The 15,485-nt window shown below is 49.4% G+C and overlaps 1 protein-coding gene across 4 annotated transcripts in view; it reads right to left on the bottom strand.

The window, feature by feature from the left end:
* Window positions 1-15,485, bottom strand: part of LOC149365404 (uncharacterized) — a 220,182-nt gene that overhangs the window by 86,561 nt on the left and 118,136 nt on the right. For all 4 annotated transcript variants that reach the window (XM_089542260.1, XM_089542282.1, XM_089542274.1 and 1 more), the window contains one exon: window positions 5,581-5,665. The gene's annotated coding sequence lies outside the window, so the exon portion shown is untranslated. The remainder of the gene's footprint in view (window positions 1-5,580; window positions 5,666-15,485) is intronic.

Here is a 15,485-nt window from a genome sequence, read left to right as displayed (position 1 = left end):
AGGGACACTTCTTCATGTGGTCGTCAAAGCACTAAACTAAGCGCTGAAGTAACAACAAAAAATAGACAACAAAACCTCAATATTATTGAGCACTACGCGTTCACTGGTTTCTGGGCTTATTGGACGGCTATTATGAAGAGTTAGCGGGCGTCAGGGTGTGTGATACGGCTGCAGTCTCTGTCCAGTTATTGACGTCTCTTTTGTGTGCGCATATTCCTGTGATAGCTGTTTAAGAAAAATCGTACCACGGTTCTTTCGGCTGAAAGGTACAATGTTGCGCAGTAAAATGAAAACTGGACTTCCGTAACACACATAGCTATATATATGGTGATTACGTAAGTACGAGGTACAAGCGCGTAATTACATCTCAAAGTCACAGCATGCTTCTGCAGGCAAATAATTACCGCGAACTACGGACACCAGATGCCACTTTGTGCATACTGTTCCGTGTTTCTGTGCATCGAAAAGTGGGCCCTTCTATAATGACAGCACGTTTAATCAACTAGGCGATACTATCCCTTCAAAAAAAGTCGCCGAAATAGGAGTTGAAAATATGTAGTGGCTGGCTTGTTAGTTCATCATACAGAGGCCTGTGTTTGCGTCTTGCGTCTTGCGTCCGTCCTTGTCTGTGTAGCTACTACGCTGTCGTCCTCAGTAGGATTTCAAAGCTACACATATTGCGGGGTGAGGACGACGACACAGTGAATTTCTGCGGAATGGTTTGGTTTTATGGGGTTTAACGCCTTCAATAGACCCAGACGACGCCGTAGTGGAGGACTCCGAATAATCGGCCTTTTTCATTTTCCTGTGCTGCCACCTCGCGTACAACGCTGGAAGCTCATTGGTAGGGTACTGTGCGCCCAACCCGGCCGGACTGAGTGTCGCTGCGGAGCACGTTTTGTTGGAATCTCTCGACGATGGCGTGTCCATGACAGCACCTGGTATCTGGAGAATTTCTACGGCTGACGGATGGCGGGGTGCGAAGTCCGAGGCAGGCTGCTGTGCCCACCGAAGAGCAATTTCTTCAGTATCTCCGATCATCCGGCATGCGATACGATCGCCACCTAAGCAAGGGCCGCCGCACCAAAAGATGCAGGGCTACATTCGGAACAAAATGTTCAATGAAATATCCCGATCATTTCCCATTCATTGGTGGCAGTGCTGTTTAGCTTTATCAAAACGTGCCGCAGCTTAGCTGCATGGAGGCCGATCTGCATACAGTAGCGATATTGAATGTGCAAACTCGTATGTGCTTGCTGGTGTACGATTCCAGTTTGCAGTGTTTTAATGCAGGAACAGATGAAATGGCCACATTTTTGCCTCGAGTGTACTCTATTTTTTCTTCCGTTCCACCATCCGCCCGTCCGTAGGGAACCGTACAGATGTGCGTGCTGCAACACTTTTGGAGATAACTTAAATATACCCGATTCACTTTTTGCCCTACCGGGATACAAACCTAAAGCCATTTTTGGTGACTAACTGGAAGCGTGTGAGGCTACTGCCGCAGTGCACCTTTTCTTGTTTCTTGAAAAACAGTTGTCTGCGATGAGCGCACGACATGGATTTGAACGTCTGAAACATGGGCTGCGTGGAACGCTTCAGTGGAGGGCTCCGTATTAATATATGCGACTTGGACTTATTTCACGCGCACTGACATACACAGCACACTAGTGCTATTGTATTCCGCCTCCACTGAAATGCGGCTGTCGTGGTCTGTATCGAAAACGCGATCTTGAGATCAGCGACCGGAAGTCTGGGTGCCGCGGTGCCGAGGCCTTCCTACCCACGAATAAAAGATTTTGTGATAGACTGCACACGCATTTAACAGCGGTAACTTGTCCGTACCTGTCGCAAAGTGATTCCCGCTCAATTTTGATGTTCTTGACGGTGCCCAAGGGCGGCCACTATCGTCGAGCCGGCGAACTGCTTTTATCCACGCTTCGCGTCGAAGGCGGTCCCGGGAAGCGTTCGGAGAGCGAAAAAATTCGGCTTTGCTTCCCTTTACATATTGGACATTGCAGCCGTATGCAACACATGTCGTAGGCATCGCCAAATGCGTCGTGCTGAGCGCCCGAAGGCTGCATCAAAGCACCCCGCCGCGTAGGAAGCCGGTTTGTTTACACTTCCAGTATGTTTCGCGACACCGCCGCCAGGGGATGGGCGCATGCGCAGTCGCGTCGTGAAAAAGGCGGATTTCGACCACCTGGGGTTTTTTTAACGTTCACTGACATCCACAGTACACAAGCCTCTAGCATTTCGCCTCCATCGAAATGCGACCCCTGCGGCAAGGATCGAACACGCGTCACTCGCCACAGCAGCTGAGCACCGCTGAGCCACCACGGCGGCTTCGTCTGCGAATTGATTTCGGCGGCCTGGAGTCCTTTAAAAGCTAATCGGTATCTCAATACACGAACGCTTCCATCTTTCTTTCTTTTTTGATCACACATTTCGCTGGCACCAAAATGCGGTAGTAGGGAACAAGCAGCAGGACTTCCGTGACTTCGTGCCAGGCAGCAGAATGCTGCGGCTACCAATCGTTCGCGAGCTGCCAGCGTCCGAATCGCTACTACGCAAGCGCAAATCGGCGCTAATAGCGCGTAATTGCTTCAGCTACTCCCAGTGCCTGAACGCGTAGTTACCCCCACGTCGTCATCAGCGCATAATTCATTCGCTATTATGTCGACGCAGCTGGCGTGCGGCCAACGATGGTTGCGCTAACCACGTTTAATATCTTTGTTTTTTATAGCACTTTTATTTTCAAAGCGGCGTCGAGTTGGTAGCTCCAGCTGTAGATCTCAACGTCTCTCTCCACGTGTGTCTAATACGAAGATTAACACGGGAAGACCAGACAGCCGGAACGGGGCACATCTCACCTTGGTCACGCCCGTCTGAGAGTGACCGACGCGGAAGTACAAAAACCTGAATAGCGTGTACCATACGACGCGAAATGTAAACATGGTTCTGCTGCTGGTGGTCCGCGTGGTGGCCTCTCGTAGCACTCCTGTGGAACTAGTAAAATCTCTGGAGAGATGAGGCCCGATATTATATATACCTTATATATATATAAGATAAAGTCACCAGAAATTGAAAAACATCACAAAATTTAATTCACGACGTTTCGGCTGGAGGCCCAGCCTTTTTCGAGGCTGGTCCTCAGCCGAAACGTCGTGAATGAAGTCTTATGTTTTTCAATTTCTGGTGACTATATATATATATATATATATATATATATATATATATATATATATATATATATATATATATATATATATATATATATATATATATATATATATATTGTGACGAAGACGAAGCTGGCAGTGGCGCTGGACAGAGCGCCCGCGCTAGGCCAGCGGCCATTAAACCATCTCATAGCCATCGTTCACCACGCCTCATTCTTCGGCTGGCCGCCGCGTAACAATATATATATATATATATATATATATATATATATATATATATATATATATATATATATATATATATATATATATATATATATACACCTTGCAGCGCATGTGATGCGGAAAGTTGCACATGGCGCGGCCCAGGATAAAGACTGGGGGCTTGTGTATTACGTGAGAGGCGAACAGGGACCAACAACACAACTGTTCTCATTTTCCCGCAAGGAGTCTAAAGTATAACTGGCCTGATTCCCCTTCCTGTATACGTAAAGCCCCCCACCCAAGAAGCTAACTCAACAACCGGTTTTTCATTCATCCATTTCGCCCAAACATCGACGTCGCGTTGCAAAATGGACGAATAAAATTCAAGTCAGGCCCGCGGTAAAGCGTCGCTGACGCACCTACGCAAACAGCACCTGCGAGCTCATCGTCGCGAACGAACAGGGGGAAAAGAAGCGTTGACAACAACAGGACGCGGCTACAGCGACTCGGAGGTGACGATTGCTGACCGCGCAGACAGCCCGCCCGCGTCTCCGCAACCTGGGACTTGTGCCAACTGCGAACGAGCTCGCGAAGCTGGCAAACAGAGACGACGACGGAAAGCTGGCTCGCCTCAAGGCAGGCAGGGAAGGCTGGCGAGAGTGAGACTAAAGTATAGTTATTCCACACTCACTCCTTCTCTCACCCTCTTTCAGTCTTTCAGTCGCATTAGGTTTAGTGCACGAGTCAGTCCTAACGGGTTCATTTGGTCCGACACGCCAACTAGCGAGCACCGCGCTTCGCGACGGTTAGGATTGATTACCTCGGAAACACTGACTGCTGGTGCTGCACTAATTAATCCGGAAACTAATATCGACTGCTAAGATAAATTATTCTATTAAGCGCCCTTCCGAACGAAAGTTCCACGACAGCCATAAATCGCTGCAGACAGTTGTGCACAACATTCGCCTGGACTCCACGGAATATATGTAGAAGGAAATTCATATCCCCATAGATATAGGATGAGATCTTGCTTCTATTTTTTTCCTCACGCGAGGCTCTTAATATTTTTACGAAAATTGTCTCTCACCGTTCTGAACTTCTCAGCCTCAAAATGCGATTACTATTTTACGGCTACGTTCGTCATTCACTCTTGCTACTCGTAATACCTCAAACCAACTTTTGCAAGACATAAGCTAGCGCCATCTATCAACCGCCAGTAGCAAACACCACGTACTTCACTGCGGACGTATTTGCTTGTAACAGTGAGAAAACTAAGAAGCCAGTAAAGATGCTGCGCGAATACGTTGACAGTAATGCCCCGCTCTTCCTGCCATCTCCTAACTGGCACTCACGGCTATAGAAAATCAACCGGGCATAGCGAAAATTCAAAATTTGCGCCGTAATTTCAGATTTTCAGCGCCATGAGTCATGTTTGGGCACACACATTTTCTGAGCTTGTTCTCCTCATCGAACCCGCCTTCCCACAGTAGGCATAGCATATAAGCGGTCGCACCAGACGCCAGCAAAGCCGAGCTCTTCATACTGAGCTCCTGAAATGAAGTGCTCAATGGCTTGCCGAAAACAAACTTGTGTTTGAATATAAGCAAACCCCTTCCTTTACAAGCCACACGCCGCCGCCTGCGTTTCGTCACGCACCAAGCCGCCGCTCGGACGCCGAGAAGCAGAGGCAACTTTTTTTTTTTTTCGTGAACATCAAGCACTCACTTCATTACAGGCTTGTTGACACTGCGTCTAGGATATGCCGCATACAGTTTAGGGCAGCTCCTGGCCCGCCCAAGGGTCCATAAAATAAACGAAACTTGTGAACGATGAGGTCGGCTGGTCCTGTTAGCCTATTAGGTCGGCAAACACGTGCCCGGGTGAACAACCTTTCCGCCTAAAGAGATTGAAGCTGTAGCTATTCCTCTGCATCTAGTCTAGGATTACTGCCGGCATTTAGAAATAAGAACGTGTTATGAATGAATATACTTCATGGGTAGAGGATCGCTTTAACAGCATTCGCCCTGACATCTATAGTCTAACTCAAGAAAGTGGTCCAGAACACACTATACGTAGCCAGGATACATTCGAATAAAGGCAACAAAACAACAATAATAAAACATCAAAGGCCCGCCAGCGGGTACTTCGGTTCCATCCCGTGTCTAGCACGAAGCGATGTTGTCGTGGGACTCACCTTGGCAATGAGGGTTGCCCTGTGAGTCATCACGTCTCGTCTACCGGGCGGCGGTGGAGGCAATGGGAGGAGTCCATCCTTGCGCCTGCAAAAACAGAGAAAAAGAGCGTCTGAATAACATGCGGAAAACTTAACTGCATTCACTAAAGACGCACAAAAGGTAGTCGCAGCAACACGACTCTGAAATCGGTACACGCGATTTCAGATGATGGTAGGACAGGACCGCTCCATCCTGAGCTGTCAAGACGAATTGTTTTGTCATTAGAGAGATTACGCATGCCGGAAACGTACTAGCGGAAACGTACACCGGTTTTTCGTAAGCCTGTTGCGCACCGCGTGACCACAAGCAAACGTCATATCTTCGGCGTTAAGTTTAAACTACCCGGTCAATGTCTGCTCCGCAGTAAGGGCAATCTCACTGCTTAGATACTCGTCGACGAAATCACGCATCAAAGCACCTCCGAAATAGATGCAAAAGCATATCTTGACTACAGAAGTTTTAGCGCTGCTAAACATGCTTGCAAAGTGGTAACGCGTTTCGCGCTGGGCAGAATGTGCACCCGAATTATGCGCCCGCTATTGAACTATTTTGCTAAATGACGTAGGGACAAAATGAGGTAATAAACTCCATATGACCTAGCACCAATGCTGGGCTTGTCGGAAATACTGCGTGCGTGGGGCGACCCGTATCTGCTGTCAGTCGCTTCTCGTAAATCGTATCGTAAGTTGAGCGAGTTGGCACATCTTGAGAAAAAAACACATGCGTAAGCACCCCATCCGTCTTCGTTCATGACTGTGAGATATCGTTCCTTGAAGATCATGGCTGATTGTAACATCTTATCAGTGTTGTTGGCGTCGATCATGCGTGCTCCTGGTTGTTCGTAGAGTATATTTTTTCGTGCTCCGTGCAATAAACCTTCAGTTGCTAGTCAGCGCCTGTCCCGTCGTCTTCTTTTCTTGTGTCCCTGTTCCTGCGCTGTTTTTTTCTCGAGATAACAGCGTTCATCTACACGCACCTCCCTGCTTAGCCCCGCCCCCCTCCCCCCTCTCGCAACCTATTGTTGCCGACCGAGCGAAATGGCACGTTCGGTTGAAGCCGCCAACAGCGTATCAGCAAAAACAACAAACCTGAGCCACCGATATCCAAATATGTTGCTTTTAAGACCGACTACAACTCGTACTACAACCACGAAAGCCCAAAGAACGATTTTCGGCAGTCACGAACAAAGCAAACAACACCAAGTGGGCAGAGTGCATTATATGTGTACACACAATACGAAACTTCGATCCTCCGGCATCGCCCTGTCGCACTGAGACGAACAGAAAGTAGCGCCCTCTGTGTACACGGCCGATGACCGACTTGGGGCGCGAAATGGTGGTAAGAACTGCGCACCACCGTCATTTGCACTTCACCAATCCGTCCATTTCGCTCTGCTATTGCAGTCAGGGCACCTCAAAAGACGGACGGACGGACGCATGCCCGCACACTCGCCAAAAAAACAAAAAAACATCACAGACACGCAACACAAATACACAAGAGCCTTTACCCGCCCGCCGGCATTTACGCACCGGCCCAAACACACACCTCCCGCAGACGGGCATTCGCGGCACTCGTCGGTCGGCCAGGTCGGGTTCGCGAACCCTGCTTCGGCCGGCATGCAGGGCAGAGTTGGCACTGCAGCCGCTGCTCCGTTTACTCAAGAATGCCGCTGCCGGCGAATGATTCGAAACGCGGCTCTTCGCAGAGCGTCTGTCCAGAAGCCGTCCTGGAGAACGGCATTCCATCCGTCGGGGCGTTCGCCGCGCTGACGCATGCCCCGAGTCACCCGGCGAGGTGCTGCTATCCCTTCTCTACGTTGCTGTGTTCAACGGTTTGCTAGGGCGAACCCCGAGCAAATAATTATCCAAACTGTTCGCACTCAGTTTATGCTTAATCTATAGTCAGTGTACCGACAGTTCACGAACAGCCCAGTTTGTATAGCCAAATTTATAAATTATCCCAATGGGCACTGAATCTCCCTTGGACGTCCTGGGGACGTTCAGGATGTATTGAAATGTATGTAAAAAGAGGCGATCTCGCTTGTCAATAGGCTGCGTCATTTTTTCTCACATCCGTGGGTACAGCCTCTGTGTATAACGCCAGGGGGAAATATGTCAGGCACAATCACAACCCATTTTCTTATTACGTAAATTCCTTACCTAAGCATAACAGGAAGGGTGCTACGCCACAATGACGGTACCACGTAAAGTTATTTATTCCCCCAAGTTATGGCACTCCGAATACAAAGTCCGGCATGATTCTGGAGGTTAGCACAAAAAGGCACTGCCTGCGAGCAACCGCGGTGCGCACTGAAAGCTTTCTTATTTCGGTTTGGTTTGAGTAGTTCTGATAAGCTGTTTCAACCACCGCGAAGTGACGCGACAGTTCACTGACCTCCGAACTCTGGGCCGATGACAGAGTCGGATTCCAATTCATGGACAAGACAGGGATTTTCACAGCAGAGAAGATCAAAGAGCTAACAGTTCACCCCTACGGGAATTGTGGGAAGCACAAGGATACTAACCATCTCGCCTTCACTAAGCTTTGAGTACCAATCAGTGAACATAACATGAACGTTTATCAATTATTCATTTAGCTAAGAAAAAGGGCAGAAAAGACGAGTGGAACTGCATGACAAACAAAGCAGAGCGGCTCTTCTCGAAGTATTAAAGAACGTGCTCCTTTTGGCCTCGTTTTATGTACGCTGAGTTGTGAGTCAGACTGCGGTGTGTAACTGCACTCTAATCCTCCGGCTCTTCACTCTCCCATTCCTTCCCTAACGGCAATGCTGAGAAAGGAGTCGACAGGAGAGGGGGAGTTACTGCGCCCATCCTTTCCTCGCAACCTCCGCTCCCCTCAAGACTACGGTGCTGCGACGCTATTTCTGAACCCGCTGCGGTGCCCACTGAGGCTGAGCCATAATGCCCGGGTTCGAATCCGACCGCGCTACCCGCGGCTGGATGAAGGCAATTAAAACACAAAAGAAAGGCTTCCGTGTACTGTGCGATATCAGTGTACGCTGATGATCCCCGATGGTCTAAATTTTTCCTTAGAAATTTTGTAAGCCCTCCACTACGCCATCTCTTGAGCTGTCTTATTTCACTTCCACCTTTACGGCATCTCTTTCACTGTCTTCTTTCAATCAAACCTTCCTCCCTTCCCTCACGGCGCGATTTAGGGGTCCACCAATTTTGTTTCTTTTTTTTTCGAGTCTCCCGTGCCTGCCACTCCTCTATTTACCTCACAGATAGTAATTTCTAACCACGGCGCATTAAGTGGGTTAACAGGAACCGCTGTCTGTCCGCCCCATATGCAGAAAAACAAACTATACCCAGCTCTCTTCTTGTTTACTTCCCACTTAATGACCACAAAACAAAGGATCCCCCGAAGCCAAGCACGTCAGTATCAGAGCAGTCTCGTTCGAGCGAACGAGGAGAGCGGAGCAAAGCCGAACGTATACGACGCTCGGGCGCCGAGAGCACTCAGCCCAGCCAAGCGAGACGCCACGCGCTTTATCGCGTCGCGTGCGGGCGGTCGCCGCCTCATCGGAAATGCGAATTCGCGACGACTGGAAATCGACATCAGATGGGCCGGTCCGACCATTCGATCAGACCGCCCCGGGCATTAGACGAAAGTGAAGGAGAGATAGAAAGGAAAGGACAATTGAAAAATAAAAGAAGCAAAACGCGGCCGAGGAAAAGCCTACGAAGGAGGTCGACCGTACAGAAAATACCGAGTTTTCCTGCATATATCTTAATCCTATAAGAAGAAAGCTTTTGTCCAGTGAAGAACTGAAAATCATAGGCGTGTTAACGCTAGCCAGCCATCGGTAGGTCTGAGCGCCTATGGCACTTTTTGCTGCGGAGAACTACATGTCTTGGGTTCGATGCACTGGGCTGCCATGGCAAGGCGACACATCGATAAAGGTCAAATAAAAAATATATATTGCAGAGGAAATATGGGCAGTGGCGGCAGATGCACAGCCGGCACACGGCTCGAGATCGTTGCGATGACAGCTAGAAATCAGACTACCATTTCTGCTAGCTCTCCTCAGCCTGATTTTCCTGGGGACCAACCCTGTAAATCACGTTACAACTTTGTGGAGGTGCGGGTAGGTCTTTGGCCTACGTCCAGGAGATTAGTAGCAGAATGATCGTGTCTCCTACGTCCACCGACACAAGCCACCAATCTGCCGATCTTCCTCTTTTCAATACATGTAGTTTACAACATGTAGTTTAAAACAACATGTAGTTTACAACAAGGCTAACACTCGGCGCAGATTGTAGTGCGGAAAAGACGGTACCTACGCATCAACGGGTGGGCGGCAGCGAACTGCTCAATTCCTCTCTGCCCGGCACAATTACGTCGCCCACACCCAACCTCGAGACTGTGCAACTACGGTGCACTCTGACGTCACCGCCGACATCCCTTCGACGCATTATCTCGCCAAGGAGAGGGCGCAAATCCTCGCCTTCGACACCACAACAACAACCAACAAGTTAGACGAGGCTAGCGAAAGCGAAAGCTCACGCGCCCGACCCTCATCCGCGTGGCGCTCGTCGATTCCGCCCGCTCGTTTTATACAAGCGCAGCAAAGTCCGACGACTGCACACGCGCCAATGGTTCTCGGCGCGCACGCGTTCCCTCCTCTTACAATCTGACATCCTAATGACCGCGCCGCTCGCCTTATCTATCGCTGCTTTCCATCCTTTCTTTGCGTTGCTTCGGGTCCGCTGCTTGCGGTGCAACGAACGATCAGCCGCGCCGCCGCTACGCAAAGAAAGAAGGAAAAGAGAGACACTTCCCGCAAACCGTCGACGAAGCGAAGTGGGCAATCAGTGACCCCGTTCTCTCTCTTTCTCTCGACTCCTCCCCTCTCGCCCACCACAAACATTCCCTTTCCGCTTCTCCACAAAATCTACATACTTCTCTGCCGCCTCTCAGCACCCAGCCACTTATACATCAGCGCTTTCTCCCTCTCTCTTCAAATACGCACACAGATACGCCCTGTATAGACATTTCGTGCGCGAACTGCGTGCATTGAACTTGATTGTCAGGGACTCCATCATGAAGTCTGCCGTTGGACAAGGACACACGAACCCGCGGTGCTTTCGCAGCGGCGAGTGAGAGAGGAGGTGTCACGCCCTCGACTCACGTTCTCACGAACTACACCTGAAGGATCAAGAAGGCAGGTTGACGCCCTGCACTTCATCTTTCAAGAAAGGCGCCGCGTAGGCGGGGCTATTGCCGCCACTTTAAGGCAGACAGGGTGAGCCCGGTCTCGCTGGTAGCCAAACAAACCGTATACAGTTTCGGCCACTGTGTGGGCCGATGAAAACGGAGCTCTGAGCTAGCAATCATGGGACTGCGCCTAATAAGCTTCGACTTGAGAAATGGGGCCAGAGTAGACACCAAGGCAAATGAAACGTAATCGCGGGTCCATGATTCAGACGAAGTGACGAGCTTAGAAAACACGCTGGATTAGCGCACGTGCGGCTGGCGTAAGAAACGTTTTCAGCATTCCGGAGTCGTATACCGTTTTACCGGACGCCGCCTGGAGCGACAACTGTTGCGCACTTGCAGTGGTCCTACACAGCGACGCGATTGCCACTGCGCATGTGCAGCTTCGGCACTTATAACCGGCATACGTCTCCGGCATGCTAAATCTCTCTATCGTAGCGGGGACGTACTAACGTAGACATCGCGGTTTACCGGACGCCTTCTGCACACAAGCATGTAGTGGAAGGGGCGGGGCCAGGCAGGACAACACCGGGCGCGCAGCCGGCGTCCGGTAAACCGGTATACGTCTAGGCTATTACGTCTCCGTTACGCTAGAAGTCTGTATCTGCATCTGTAGTGTCTGTACCTGAGGTCGATGGGAGGGTCATGGCGATACAATTCGCATGACTTGAAAGGCGGCTTAGAAAAGCGAAGGGTCTCAAGAGGTTTTTCTAGCGTAAATAATTAAAAATAAAAATGGGACTAGTGAAGGAACAAATACATGCACTGGAATGGCATGTAAAAGAATCCCTCCTTCGTGTTCCTTCACTCGACATCTCTTTCGTTTCTTTTCACGGCAAAACTCGTCGATAATCCACCATGTGGATGAAACATGAGTTTTGCAAAAATGTCTTATGTGCGCTAAAGCCGAGTGCGACCGAAAAAACTCGGCAAGCCAAGCCCCAAATGCAAACACGGGTACTTTTTTTTGTTTCTGATCCAAAGACGCCGACCAGCTGAGTAGATTACAAAAGTAGTTGGACCCCCTAATCGCCTTCCAAGTCAATGCCTCTTGCAAAGGTTCAACGAACCGGAAAATCCAGATTAGAAAGGGAATGCGACGTGTGACACATGGAACCGCAGGTACCATACATAAATTAGGTGGGGCTAGTACAAAGCAACAAAAATGGAAGTTCCGGCCCCTTCAAAGGCCCAAATGGCCGAGGAAACAAGAAACAAACAGAAACCCAGCCCGAAATGAACAGCCTATCGAACCAACGAGACACCGCAGTGCTTTATCGATCGTAAAAAAAAAAAAAAGCAAGCAGAGAAAGCACCGGAGAGTGCGAAGCGCGCCGGTTCTCCCCTCAAGCTTTCACTAAAGTCAAGCGTGGCACTGTGTCGTTCCCAGGAAACATACAGAAAATAAAGAAATCAGGATGTCTCGTGAAGTCAGGTTGCTGAAGGTGATGCCGCGTCTGGCTCCGCACGCGGGCGGCGTACGGCGAGGAAACGACGACGTGGCGATGGTCACGTGCCGACCGGTTGGGGAGGATGTGTCCGCACGCTTCACTCTTTCACGCCGAGCACTGCGTCGCTTTGCAAGGGCAAGACAGCGCCCGCATCAGACACACAGAGAGAGATAGGAGGGAAGAAGACGTGCAAATAAACGAGCCGGCTGTGCAGAACATACAGCCGACGTCGGCTGGTTCTGTAGCCGGGACTTGCTTAAACAACTCTCTGCAATAAAATATATGCGGGTACTCCGAAAACCCTCCCCATCTCTCCCTTCAGAACTCAGCTTCTCGGCTTCCTTTTTCTACCGCTTTTAGTTTTATTCGTTCTAGCGTCTTCACTTCTCCTTACCTTGTTTTTCGTAATCTCCGCGCTTCCACTTTTCGTCAGTTCAGCGGAACACTGTCGTAATCACGAGCGGAGGAAGGAGGGGGGATCCCTGCTGCTTGACTTCTCGCTGCTAAAATTCTGCGTGCAGTCGCAATGGTGTAACAGCCTGACTTACAAGGAGCCTTTTAGCGCAGTAGACAGACGCTGTATATGCGCAAGCGTATGGATACGAATTACGCAAACTGCACCCCTTCAATCAAGGACGGTGTCAGTTAAGTATGACTACATGTGATGAGAAGCCGCGCTTTGCAGTTAGGAGAGCCAACGCAGCGGTCCTACTATCATTGTACTATACCATATTGTGCTATTATTGCCATGAATTTTGGGTGGAACAGCGCTAACAGGCGATAGACAGACAGGGAACGAGGAACACACAGCAGAACGTTCGTCTGTGTGTGTGTGTGTGTTTTTTTTCTGTCTTTCGTCCGTTCGCACTGTTTCACTCAAAACGCACCTTTACCAACTAGCCCATTGCCCACCCAACTATCATTGTTAGATTCCAACTATACCACTGTGCGCCACAGATGATGTTATGATATACGTAGGTGATTATAGTATCAAAGTGGCGGCAAAATCGTTACGGCATAGGCCCATTTCATTACTCGACGTTTCATTTCGCTATAGCGAGACTTACTATATGCGACCCACAGAGAGAGCAAAAGGGCTAAGGCTCGGGCTAACTCAAGGGCACAGAGCCACGGCCACTCTCGCAAACAAGGGCAGAAGCAGCACTCTAGTTATTTAATGCCATGTTTGCCCTAGTGCTTGGAAGGACACTTGGTGCAGCATACAGCAGCAACCGCGGCATTGTTGACGAGGAGACGACGGCACTCCGCAGTTATTGCCGCAGTCCAAATGCACCGCTCACGTCGAGGAAGATATCGAACAGGTTTTGCACGCATGCCAAACATGTAAACAAGTCCGGCGCGATGCGCATGCTGCCGTCGTTGCATGCAAACCCTGCTTACGCGCTGCCCGTTGACAAAGATAGGGTAAAAAGCAAGCGCAACGACCTCGGGCGTAGCGAAGCGCCGTTTTGAAAGCCGCGCAGTCACTGGCGTGCCGCCGAGGGACGACGTGGCCACAGAACATCGGCGTAGATCACGCAGTGAGCTTGTCGCGAAGAAACGGCGCATAAACAACGACGCAGTAACACCGGAATAAGAAATAAATGGGATGGAAAGAGAGAAATCTAGTATACACACTTTAATGCTGCCAAAAATTCCGGTTCGGTTATGCGTGTGACATGCCGGCACAGGACACAATTATGAATGGCCCTCAGAGAAACATGGAAATTAGAGAAAGAGAAAGAAGAGAAATACAGCCGGGTCGAAAATGCACTGAACCCTGGCCTATCCCCTGTTGTGGGTATGTGCCATGCCACTAAGGCAACAACAGCAAGGGAACGGCGAAAGCAGCCTCATAGCATTGCCGAACGTCAGACGTCTGATTATACGGGCTCCAAGCTATCTTCGGCAGGCACTCACGATGATACTGTGAGGGTACGTTCGTGCACCTGCCTATTGTGTGCGACCGCTCGCAAGTGTATAGCGTGCAATTCAGCGTTAGAGAAGGCGATGTTGAACGTTCGCTGCTCGCTACCCATAGCGGGCCACGAAGACCGTCGGTATATGCGTCCAGAATAGGCGTTCACCCGTTCGTGCTAGCCACGGGGCGGACGATCAGCCTTTCTCTGTATGCACAAAGATTGCATTTCGCCGAGCGTAAACGCCGAACGATTACGGTGGTTGACGCAAATGCTAGGGCAATCACGTCACGTAGATCGAAGCAAACTGTCCGCCAAAATAGAAGGCTGTGTGCTAAAAGCAGTCTCTCAACGGCAGTGGTTCGAAACATGCCATATGAGGCGAAGCTAGCACGCACTAGATATACAGCGGTATAGTACTGGGTGTTGGTGTAACCTCGCAAGTAAAGAAGGCGGGAATACGCAGGGGCTCTGTGCGCGAGAACGAAGTTTGCGAAATCAAGACGTGGCTACCTTTGTGCGCATGGAACGGGTACCGGCACTCGGGATCATCGCAGGGTTGTAGCACACATAGTCTACCTTCGGCATGTAGGGGTGACAGAACAGGGCGGCAGTAAAAGTTAGAAGAGCAATAAAGACAACTTTTTTTTTTACCTGGCGGATTTTGAGCAAATCACATTCCTCAAGCATCCACCCCTATTTTCTTACATCTAAAAATGGAAACTGCAATGTCTAGAAAAAATGTCTGCTCATTTTACTTTTAATGACAAATATCTTCCCTGAATTTCTTATGTATTTTTTCTCACATTTTGCACTTTATTTTTGTGATCGCAGTTTTTCTTGCATCTCGTATTTCTGCAGGTCACTTCATATTAAAAAGAACAGTGTGTGTTAGGAAACCAGTGCTCCAAAAGTAGAACTCTATATAGTCTGTATAGCTACATTATCAGATTCCTTGTTCACTCTGCATGTCTTGAATTTCTTTATTTATTTACTTATTTAACCATTTCTTTGAATTGTTGAACTTCTGTTTCGTGTCACAAACTGCGGTGTTGCTGCCGCCGCCACTGATGTTTGTAACGGGGGCTCGGTTCCCGTCAAGCCGACGATTTTTTGGAGTTTTTTGCCGCGCTCACAGCACCATCAAGTGGTGTTGAACAAATAAATTTAATTCAAATACCTCCATCAAAGCTGATGTTGCACTGCACGTTGTAGCAATGTTCAAAAGTATAACTGATTGCAAGCCAGTCATGA

Source organism: Amblyomma mixtum, chromosome 1, assembly GCF_055824585.1.
Source record: "Amblyomma mixtum isolate Tamu chromosome 1, ASM5582458v1, whole genome shotgun sequence".
NCBI lineage: Eukaryota > Metazoa > Arthropoda > Arachnida > Ixodida > Ixodidae > Amblyomma > Amblyomma mixtum.
This window is presented reverse-complemented; position numbering and strand designations above follow the sequence as displayed.